Raw genomic sequence first — 12,179 nt, forward strand, 5'->3', positions numbered from 1 at the left:
AGTAAAAACTAATTTCGGGAGTAACTAAATAAATGTATTTTTCGTACGAAAACGAAATTTCCGAAACAAAATATTTCAGGCTGCACATGTCTATGATCTCCATGCATATTCATGTATTAGAGAAATATACTAATATATATTTTTTTATACGCTTTAATCTCTATATTTATTTTTGTCATAGTGCGCCTTTTATCTCCTTTGTTAGACACGTCTGACCTACAAATGTTGCTGAGCCAAAGAAAACGAACATGGAGACACCAACCAGTATATCTGACACAGCGATATGAGATGCTGATAGGTTTTCAGTTACAGTTACGCTTAGAACACCCCTCCCCCTTCACCAAATCAAGGGGGGTGACTACATTTCCAAACTTTTGATTGAGTGAACAATATAGTGGATTGTGAAGAAAAATAAATGTACGAAAATCCCAGGAGTCACCTCATGGGATGAGTGCTAAATTAGTGACTACCAGCAGAATACAAGTGCACAGCATCATTTTGTTTATTGAAAAATCTTACAAACAACAACTGTATATACAATAAAACCATAATAAATAAAACATATTTACTAAATAATTGAATATGACTATACAAAACAAAAAAAAACAAGAACATGGTGCAATGGTGCAATGGTGCAAACTAAATTGCACACAACATAATCCCTACGGGAGAGCCAGACTAAGGAACATCACCGTCACCATGCATGGAGCCTTTTATCAAAAATATATTTGATCTGAAAATCTAGGGGAGTGAAAGAAGAATACAAAGAAAAGCCGCACACCCCGAGATCAACAGGCAGCAGCTACAGAGCCCTGATATTCCTCCACGCCTTTATCCAGACCTCCTGCCCCCACCTGTCTTTCTCAAGCCCCCTGAATCTTCTCAACCTCACCCAGAATGTTCTGCACCACCACTTCCACAGGGAGGATTTTACCCCGTAAAGGATACCTGACACCGCGCACTCCACGTGAAATAATGGACTACTAAACTAACTAAAAAAAGTGTTTCCAAATCATAATCCTGACGAGTCCGGAATGCCCCATACACCCACTCTGCATAACTCATATGGGGGAGGAAGGGTATACTCAGAGCCCTCCCCACCCTCTTGTACACCTCTATAATTAAAAAGGGCACTGAACTAGAAAGTGATCCATGGACTCCACCACTCCTCCACACTCCACTCTCGGGCAGCCCCGATCACTCATGGAAAGAAACTTCAAGTTGCCCTTCAAATATAATGAAAAATATAAAATGCAGCACTATAATGCCACGTACACACGAGCGGACTTTTCAACATCCAAAGTCCGAAGGACTGAGTCCGTCAGACTATCCGATCGTGTGTGGGCTGCAACGGACTTTTGACTCGCCAAAGTCCGAAGGACTTTAGAATATGGAACATGCTTCAAATTTTTCCGAAGGAACTCCGCCGGACCCGGTCCCCTTCGAAAATTCTGTTCGTGTGTATGCTACTCCGACGGACTAAAACCGATGCTAGGGCAGCTATTGGCTACTGGCTATGAACTTCCTTATTCGAGCCGAGTCGTACGTCATCACGTTCGAATCCGTCGGAGTTTAGTGTGATCGTGTGTGGCCAAGTCCGCTCAGCCGAAAAGTCTGTCAGAACTCCGTCGGAATTCCAGCAGAACTCCGACGGAACTCCTTCGGAAGTCTGTCGGACATAAGTCCTCTCGTGTGTACGGGGCTTTAGAAGAAAAATAAATGTATGAAAATCCCAGGAGTCACCTCATGGGATGAGTGCTACATTAGTGACTTCCAGCAGCATACAAGTGCACAGCAAATATACAAATACTTCTAATGCCCCGTACACACGACCGGACTTTTCAACATCAAAAGTCTGACGGAATGATTCCGGCAGACTATTCGAACGTGTGTGGGGCTGCAGCGGACTTTTGATTCGCAAAAGTCTGACAGACTTTAGAAATGGAACATGTTTCAAATTTCTCCGACAGAACTCTGCCGGACCCAGTTCCTACTGAGAAATCCGCTCGTGTGTGTGCTAGTCTGACGGACTAAAACCGACGCGAGGGCAGCTATTGGCTACTGGCTATGAACTTCCTTATTCTAGTCCAGTCGTACGTCATCACGTTTCGAATCCGTCGGACTTTGGTGTGATTGTGTGTGGCCAAGTCCGCTCATTCGTAAAGTCCGTCAGAACTCTGTCAGAACTCCGTCAGAACTGTCGGACATAAGTCTGGTCGTGTGTACGCGGCATAAGGATACCTGACACCGCGCACTCCACGTGAAATAATGGACTACTAGACTAACTTAAAAAAGTGTTTCCAAATCATAATCCTGACGAGTCTGGAATGCCCCACACACCCACTCTGCATAACTCATATGGGGGAGGAAGGGTATACTCAGAGCCCTCCCCACCCTCTTGTACACCTCTATAATTAAAAAGGGCACGGAACTAGAAAGTGATCCATGGACTCCACCACTCCTCCACACTCCACTCTTGGGCAACCCCGATCACTCATGGAAAGAAACTTCAAGTTGCCCTTCAAATATAATGAAAAAATATAAAATGCAGCACTATAAGAAGAAAAATAAATGTATGAAAATCCCAGGAGTCACCTCATGGGATGAGTGCTACATTAGTGACTACCAGCAGTATACAAGTGCACAGCAAATATACAAATACTTCTAAGACCCCTTTCACACCACACCGCACCTTGCGTCGGCGGTAAAATGCCGCTATTTTTAGCGGCGTTTTACCGCCGGATTTGCGGCGCATTTCGGCCGCTAGCGGGGCGCTTTTACCCCCCGCTAGCGGCCACAAAAGGGTTAAAACCGCCGGCAATACGCCGCAATAGCGGCGTTTTGCCGGCGGCATTACAGCGCTGCCCCATTGATTTCACTGGGCAGCAGCAGTGGAGGAGCGGTAAACACACCGCTCCTTCACCGCTCCAAAGAAGCTGCTGGCAGGACTTTTTTCTGACGTCCTGCCAGCGCACCGCTGTACTGTGAAAGCCCTCGGGGCTTTCACACTACACACAATGGTGCAGCTTCTTTAGGGCGTTTTGCAGGCGCTATTTCTAACGCTATAGCGCCTGCAAAACGCCCCGGTGTGAAAGGGGTCTAAAGGATGTTCCTGGAGCAATACCCCAGGGATAAGGAATGCACAGGTGTCTGCTGATTAATGTGAACCAGTAACATAGAAGTCTGCAACAAAGTTTTATCAATATAAAGCTGGCCATACACCTATAGATTATCTGCAGATTTTCTATGGTTAGATGGAAAATGTGGGAGATTCCTCCATCCACACAGTTTAGCGAACATGGAGAAATCTGTTGCACTTTTTCCATCTAACCATAGAAAATCTGCAGATAATCTATAGGTGTATGGCCTGTGAAATGATCTGTGAAGATCAATATGTGAAAAATACTGCTACAATATAGCCAAGGAAAAAAAAAAGTCTTTGTGAAAAGAAATCAAACAAGGACAGTCTTTGAAAAATGAATCACTATAGCTGGAAGCTTCTCCCCCAGATGTTCTACGATCCTATTACAAGGAAAATAGGAGTGGCGCTTCTTCAGAAGTGATGATAAATGAAACCACGTGGGTGCGACAACAGATAGAATACGTGGATGTGGAGGCCCTTTTTCCCTTTTTTTTTTTTTTTCTATTTTTCTTTGATTTCATAACTCTGACTGGATGCTATTGGGAGTACCGCAGATCGTTCCACCTTTTGCATGCAGGCACGTTCACCTGCCAGGATTTCAGGTGCCGGTTGTGTTTCGTAGATGTGGCCAAGGTACACCATCACACCATCATATCCCAGTTAAGATCCACTGGAGTGGATGACTCAAAGGCTCGTTCGACCCACCGCTATACGGCGTGTGTGCGTGTCCACCATCTGTGGTAAGCGTATTCAATCTGTTGTCGCACCCACGTGGTTTCATTTATCATCACTTCTTAAGAAGCGTCACCCCAATTTTCCTTGTAATAGGATCGTAGAACATCTGGGGGAGGAGCTTCCAGCCACAGTGATTCGTTTTTCACAGACTGTCCTTGTTCGATTTCTTTTCACAAATATTTTTTATTTTTTTTTACTTGGCTATATTGTAGCAGTATTTGTCACATATTGAGCTTCACGGATCATTTTTTTTTGGCTGGTTTGTGTGCAAAGATTGTCTTATTTGGTCACATCACAGCAGTATTTGTCTTATATTCAGGGGTCAAGTCCTGGGGAAGAAAGTGTGGGAACTCCCACCCAAGATCCACTCGCCCGCCAAAAAAACAAAAACAAAACAATGATATGCTCATATGCACGAACGCTTCAAAAATTGTATTTTTCATCGAATTGTGTATATGAAGCTTAAAACGGAGGTCCACCCTAAAGTGGACCTTCCGCTCACTGGAATCCTCCCCCCCTCCGGCGCCACAATTGGCACCTTTTTAGGGGGGAGGGGGGTGCAGGTACCTGTACAGTACAGGTATCTGTACCCACTTCCGGGATAGCTCTCTGCGGAAAGGGGCGTAGATTTACGCCCCTTTCCGAAAGTCCCCCCCGCTGCCTGCTGGGAAACACACAGATCCCAGAGGCAGCGGGGTCCATCCTTATTGCGCAGCGCGACTCGCGCGTGCGCAGTAGGGAACCGGGAAATGAAGCCCGAAAGGCTCCACTTCCTGATTCCCATACCCAAGATGGCGGCGGCAGCACCCGAGAGACGATCGAGAGATCGGCTTCGGGTGCCGACATCGCGCGCGCGCTGGGCGGGTAAGTGTCCTTATTTTAAAAGTCAGCAGCTGCAGTATTTGTAGCTTCTGGCTTTTAAAAACAAAAAACGGCGGAACTCCCGGCGGACTCCCGCTTTAACTGTTAGTACATAAATCAGCATTCATTAAATTGCGCTTCCATGCAAATGTGAATATCATGTTCTGATCTTTATTGGGAAATTTTATTTTGTGTATAGAGTGTTTATGTGGTGAGTTTACACTTTTCATTGATGAGGAGACAGAAAATCAGGAGGGGGCGGCGGGGAGGAGCATCACGAGAGGTCTGACTAAATACAATCTCTTAGCAGCAGGGACCTGATCTACCCATCAGCTAGCTGTGATTGAAAGGTAGATCGATGAGGAAGCTGTCATGGGGCCCCCTACTGGCAATGCCTGAATGGTCAGTCCACCCCTGGTGTGCGGCACTTAATATTGCGAGCTGTGTCGGCGGCTGCTGGTGTAGCACCTGCCACGCAGCTCGCATACTTCAAAGTCTTGCAGGACGCGGCTGCTAATGGGAACTGAGTTCCTGTTGTGGAAAAAGTACAGGAACTCCGTTCCCATGCGTTCCCACAGGACTTGAGCCCTGCTTATATTGATACACTTTGTTGCAGACTTCTATGTTACTGGTTCACATTAATCAGCAGACACCTGTGCATTCCTTATCCCTGGGGTATTGTTCCAGGAACTTCCTTTAGAAGTATTTGTTTATTTTCTGTGCACTTGTATACTGCTGGTAGTCACTAATGTAGCACTCATCCCATGAGGTGACTCCTGGGATTTTCATACATTTATTTTTCTTCTTATAGTGCTGCATTTTATATTTTTCCTTATATGTGAAGGGCAAGTTGAAGTTTCTTTCCATGAGTGATCGGGGCTGCCCGAGAGTGGAGTGTGGAGGAGTGGTGGAGTCCATGGATCACTTTCTACTTCAGTGCCCTTTTTAATTATAGAGGTGTACAAGAGGGTGGGGAGGGCTCTGAGTATACCCTTCCTCCCCCATATGAGTTATGCAGAGTGGGTGTATGGGGCTTTCCAGATTCGTCGGGATTATGATTTGGAAACACTTTTTTTAGTTAGTTTAGTAGTCCGTTATTTCACGTGAAGTGCACGGTGTCAGGTATCCTTACGGAGTAAAATCCTCCCTGTGGAAGTGGTGGTGCAGAACATTCTGGGTGAGGTTGGGAAAATTCGGGGTCTTGAGAAAGACAGGTGGGGGCAGGAGGCCTGGATAAAGGCGTGGAGGAATATCAGGGCTCTGTAGCTGCTGCCTGTTGATCTCGGGGTGTGCGGCTTTTCTTTGTATTCTTCTTTCACTCCCTTAGATTTTCAGATCCAATATAATTTTGATAAAAGGCTCCATGCATGGTGACGGTGATGTTCCTTAGTCTGGTGCTCCCATAGGGATTATGTTGTACGCAATTTTGTTTGAACAGTTTATTTTGTTCTTGTTCTTTCTGGTTTGTATAATTATATTCAATTATTTTGTAAATATGTTTTATTTATTTATTATGGTTTTATTGTATATAAGTTGTTCTTTGTAAGATTTTCAATAAACAAAATTAACCCCTCATAATGGGTACAGCGGGTGTACAGACCCGGGAACTCAGTACAGGGATGGTGGGAACCCCTCATAATGGGCACAGCGGGTGTACAGACCCGGGAACTCAGCACAGGGATGGTGGGAACCCCTCATAATGGGCACAGTGGGTGTACAGACCCAGGAACTCAGTACAGGGATGGTGGGAACCCCTCATAATGGGCACAGCGGGTGTACAGACCCAGGAACTCAGCACAGGGATGGTGGGAACCCCTCATAATGGGCACAGCGGGTGTACAGACCCAGGAACTCAGTACAGGGATGGTGGGAACCCCTCATAATGGGCACAGCGGGTGTACATACCCGGAACTCAGCACAGGGACGGTGGGAACCCCTCATAATGGGCACAGCGTGTGTACAGACCTGGGAACTCAGCACAGGGATGGTGGGAACCCCTCATAATGGGCACAGCGTGTGTACAGACCCGGGAACTCAGCACAGGGATGGTGGGAACCCCTCATAATGGGCACAGCGTGTGTACAGACCCGGGAACTCAGCACAGGGATGGTGGGAACCCCTCATAATGGGCACAGCGTGTGTACAGACCCGGGAACTCAGCACAGGGATGGTGGGAACCCCTCATAATGGGCACAGCGGGTGTACAGACCCGGGAACTCAGCACAGGGATGGTGGGAACCCCTCATAATGGGCACAGCGGGTGTACAGACCCGGGAACTCAGCACAGGGATGGTGGGAACCCCTCATAATGGGCACAGCGGGTGTACAGACTCTGGAACTCAGCACAGGGATGGTGGGAACCCCTCATAATGGGCACAGCGGGTGTACAGACCCGGGAACTCAGCACAGGGATGGTGGGAACTCCTCATAATGGGCACAGCGAGTGTACAGACTCTGGAACTCAGCACAGGGATGGTGGGACAGAAGAATAAAATATAACACAGCTGGGATTCTCCATTCTGTTCTCACCAGGACAAGCAAAGAATAAAGGCAACTGATCGGATAATCACCACTCACAGCACATTGGAAGCCATCGTCTTACACAGTATGGTCTCGTTTCTGTGAAATTGCTAATAAAATGAGGTCAGGTTCAGGTTCAGGTCTCACAGGAAGGAAGTTGTGATATCATAACAATTATATAATATAATTCTGAAGAACAACAATTCACTCACAGCTATATTCTGAGGAGGTGGCGAGCTCTCCTGCTGAGGACAGGTGGAGGTAAGACCAGCCGTGAAGACGTCATTCCACAATGGATGGACGCCATCACCTCTACTAATGGTCTCCATGTCTTCTGTACTCTCTGCTCAGAGCTCCTATCTAACTATAGAGAGAAGTACTCTATATGGGGACAATTTCAGATCTCATTGGCTCTTCATCTAATGATTCATACACCTAAATCTCTTCATTCTTTAGGTGCGTAGATCATCCTTGAGAGTTCTGGTTTATATTTCATTCTCCAGACAAAAGGGTTCCAAGTTGAACTTTTTGGGAGAGGAACAAAGGGGGTAAGAGGGTGGGATAGAAAGAGGGGCATGGTGCAAAAGGGGGTAAGAGGGGAGGGGGTGTTAGACTATGGGAAGGAGAGACGGGCAGTAGAAGGTGCGAAGGGGATAAAGGAAAAGAGCGATATAAGGTAAGAGAGAGAAAGAAGAGGTAAAAAAAAGAGAGATAGAAAGGTGTGAGAGAGAGAGAGAGAGCGATGAAAATAGAGATAAAAAGAGAGCTAGGGACAACAAAGGTAAGAAAGAGATGAAAAGAAGAGAGAGATACAAAGGAAAGTGAGAGAGAGAAGGAGAGAGATACAAAGGAAAGTGAGAGAGAGAAGGAGAGAGATACAAAGGAAAGTGAGAGAGAGAAGGAGAGAGATACAAAGGAAAGTGAGAGAGAGAGAGAGAGAGAGAGATGAGGAGAGAGAGAGATACAACAGTAAGAGGGGAGAGAAATGGAGAGAGAGGGAGACAGAAGGAGAGAAATACAAAGGAAAGAAAAAGAGACAAATAGAGAGCGAGAGGAGAGAGATACAAATGTAGGTGAGAGAAAGATGGAGAGAGGGAGACAAAGTGTGATATAGAAAGGTGAGATGGGGAAAGAGGGGAGAAAGGGGGTAAGAGGGTGGGATTGAAAGAGGGGCAGGGTGCAAAGGGGGTAAGAGGGGAGGGGGGGTTAGACTATGGGATGGAGAGAGGGGCAGTAGAAGGTGGGAAGGGGGAGAAAGGAAAAGAGAGATACAAGGTAAGAGAGAGAAAGAAGGGGTAAAAAAAAAGAGAGAGAGATACAAAGGTAAGAGAGAGAGAGAGAGAGATGAAGATAGAGATAAAAAGAGAGATAGGGACATACAAAGGTAAGAGAGAGATTCAAAGAAAGAGAGAAATACAACAGTAAGTGGGAGAAATTAAGATATATAGAAAGACAGAGAGAAGGAGAGATGAGAGAGAGGAGAAGGAGAGAGATATAAATGTAAGCGAGAGAGACGTGAAGATTGAGAGAGTTACTAAGGTAAGAGAGATGGAGAGCGACACAAAGGAAAGTGATTGAGAGATGAAGAGAGCAAAGGAGAGAGTGAGACAAAGGAAAAAAGATGAATAAAGAGAAAGGGAGAGATACAAAGGAAAGTGAGAGAGAGAGAGAAGGGGAGAGATACAAAGGAAAGTGAGAGAGAGATAGAAGGGGAGAGATGCAAAGGAAAGTGAGAGAGAGATAGAAGGGGAGAGATGCAAAGGAAAGTGAGAGAGAGAGAAGGGGAGAGATACAAAGGAAAGTGAGAGAGAGAGAAGGGGAGAGATACAAAGGAAAGTGAGAGAGAGAGAGATAGAAGGGGAGAGATGCAAAGGAAAGTGAGAGAGATAGAAGGAGAGAGATACAAAGGAAAGTGAGAGAGAGAGAAGGGGAGAGATACAAAGGAAAGTGAGAGAGAGAGAGATAGAAGGGGAGAGATGCAAAGGAAAGTGAGAGAGAGAGAAGGGGAGAGATACAAAGGAAAGTGAGAGAGAGAGAAGGGGAGAGATACAAAGGAAAGTGAGAGAGAGAGAGATAGAAGGGGAGAGATGCAAAGGAAAGTGAGAGAGATAGAAGGAGAGAGATACAAAGGAAAGTGAGAGAGAGAGAAGGGGAGAGATACAAAGGAAAGTGAGAGAGAGAGAGATAGAAGGGGAGAGATGCAAAGGAAAGTGAGAGAGAGAGAAGGGGAGAGATACAAAGGAAAGTGAGAGAGAGAGAAGGGGAGAGATACAAAGGAAAGTGAGAGAGAGAGAAGGGGAGAGATACAAAGGAAAGTGAGAGAGAGAGAGATAGAAGGGGAGAGATGCAAAGGAAAGTGAGAGAGATAGAAGGAGAGAGATACAAAGGAAAGTGAGAGAGAGAGAAGGGGAGAGATACAAAGGAAAGTGAGAGAGAGAGAGATAGAAGGGGAGAGATGCAAAGGAAAGTGAGAGAGAGAGAAGGGGAGAGATACAAAGGAAAGTGAGAGAGAGAGAAGGGGAGAGATACAAAGGAAAGTGAGAGAGAGAGAAGGGGAGAGATACAAAGGAAAGTGAGAGAGAGAGAGATAGAAGGGGAGAGATACAAAGGAAAGTGAGAGAGAGAGAAGGGGAGAGATACAAAGGAAAGTGAGAGAGAGAGAGATAGAAGGGGAGAGATGCAAAGGAAAGTGAGAGAGAGAGAAGGGGAGAGATACAAAGGAAAGTGAGAGAGAGAGAAGGGGAGAGATACAAAGGAAAGTGAGAGAGAGAGAGATAGAAGGGGAGAGATGCAAAGGAAAGTGAGAGAGAGAGAAGGGGAGAGATACAAAGGAAAGTGAGAGAGAGAGAGATAGAAGGGGAGAGATGCAAAGGAAAGTGAGAGAGAGAGAAGGGGAGAGATACAAAGGAAAGTGAGAGAGAGAGAAGGGGAGAGATACAAAGGAAAGTGAGAGAGAGAGAGATAGAAGGGGAGAGATGCAAAGGAAAGTGAGAGAGAGAGAAGGGGAGAGATACAAAGGAAAGTGAGAGAGAGAGATGAAGAGAGAGAGAAAGATACAACAGTAAGAGGGGAGAGAGATGGAGAGAGAGGGAGACAGAAGGAGAGAGATACAAAGGAAAGAAAAAGAGACAAATAGAGAGCGAGAGGAGAGAGATACAAATGTAAGCGAGAGAGAGGTGAAGATTGAGAGAGTTACTAAGGTAAGAGAGATGGAGAGTGACACAAAGGAAAGTGATTGAGAGATGAAGAGAGCAAAGCAGAGAGAGAGATACAATGGTAAGGGTGGAAAGAGAGGTGAGGAGAGAGAGGTACAAAGGAAAAAGATGAATAAAGAGAAGGGGAGAGAGAGAAGGAGATAGATACAAAGGAACGTGAGAGAAAGATGGAGAGAGAAGGGGAGAGATACAAAAAAAAGTGACAGAGAGATGAAGAGAGATACAAAGGAAAGTGAAAGAGAGAGAGAGAGAAAGATACAACAGTAAGAGGGGAGAGAGATGGAGAGAGAGAGAGACAGAAGGAGAGAAATACAAAGGAAAGTGAGAGAGAGAGATGAAGAGAGAGAGAAGAAGATACAACAGTAAGGCCGCGTACACACGCGGGGACTGTCTGCCGAAACTAAGTTCGTCAAACAGTCCGCTCAAACTTTTGAATGAACGAACACGCCCACACACGGCACTTTTTGAGCGGACAAATACGGCAAACTTTGTTCGTCGTACTAAGTCCGCGCAACTTTTGAAATGAACGGACTCGCCCACACACGAGGCAACAGTCCGCTCATTTCGAGCGCGTGTGCAGGTAGGCGGGGCCCGCAACGGAGACGTTGCGGGCTCCGCCGCCTGGAATGTACTTAAAGGGGAACCCCAACGCCGAAAAAAAATCGGCGTGGGGGTCCCCCCAAAGTCCACAACAGACCCTTGTCCGAGCACGCTACCCGGCCGGCCAGGAAAGGGGGGCGAGCGAGCGCGCCCCCCCTCCCGAGACGTACCAGGCCGCGTGCCCTCAACATGGGGGGTGCCTTGGGGAAGGGGGGGCCACGCGGCTCCCCCACCCCAAAGCACCTTGTCCCCATGTTGATGAGGACAAGGGCCTCTTCCCGACAACCCTGGCCGTTGGTTGTCGGGGTCTGCGGGCGGGGGGCTTATCGGAATCCGGGAGCCCCCTTTAATAAGGGGGCCCCCGGATACCGGCCCCCCACCCTATGTGAATGAGTATGGGGTACAATGTACCCCTACCCATTCACCTGTAAAATAAAAGTACCCAAAAAAAAACACAACACACGAGATAAAATATTTTATTGCACAGCTCCGGGGGTCTTCCGTCTTCGGGGGTCTTCTCGCCGGACTCCTCCGCTATCTTCTTGTAGCTCTTTTGCTAGCGGAGGAGTCCGGCTTTCTTCCTCCCCGCCGCCGGCCTCTTCTCCCGACTTCGGGGGTCTTGTCCCCCTCTTCGGTTCTTCTGCCGGGCCACCGCGCCTTCTTATAGCTCTTTTGCAGGCGGTGGCCCGGTCTTCTGTCGCCGCCGCCTTCCGTTCTTCTGCCGGGCCACCGCGCCTTCTTATAGCTCTTTTAGAGGCGGTGGCCCGGTCTTCTGTCGCCGCTGTCGCCTTCCGGTTGCCTTCCGGTCGCCTTCCGTTCTTCTTGTTCTTCTTCTTCTTCTCCAGGAGATGTTGACACGTCGGTCTCTCCGGCCGGAATGCCAGAGCCGCGCTGTGCGGCCACTTATATAGTGACAATGGGGCGGTGTCACATGGTATATGTCACATGGGTTGGTCACATGGTGACCCCGCCCCCTTACGATGTCATAGGCCCCATGTGACATCAACCCATGTGACTAACCCATGTGACATATACCATGTGACACCGCCCCATTGTCACTATATAAGTGGCCGCACAGCGCGGCTCTGGCATTCCGGCCGGAGAGA

At 47.2% G+C, this 12,179-nt stretch overlaps 1 protein-coding gene across 1 annotated transcript in view; it reads left to right on the plus strand.

Annotated features, from left to right (window-relative positions):
• The first annotated feature begins 3,654 nt into the window (after nt 1-3,654).
• LOC143973697 (C3a anaphylatoxin chemotactic receptor-like) overlaps nt 3,655-12,179 on the plus strand; it is a 163,805-nt gene continuing 155,280 nt past the window's right edge. Inside the window, exon 1 of the mRNA XM_077474545.1 lies at nt 3,655-3,882. The gene's annotated coding sequence lies outside the window, so the exon portion shown is untranslated. The remainder of the gene's footprint in view (nt 3,883-12,179) is intronic.

This window comes from Lithobates pipiens, unplaced genomic scaffold (genome assembly GCF_037356315.1).
Source record: "Lithobates pipiens isolate NorthernLeopardFrog02 unplaced genomic scaffold, aLitPip1_a1.2 Scaffold_92, whole genome shotgun sequence".
Lineage (NCBI taxonomy): Eukaryota > Metazoa > Chordata > Amphibia > Anura > Ranidae > Lithobates > Lithobates pipiens.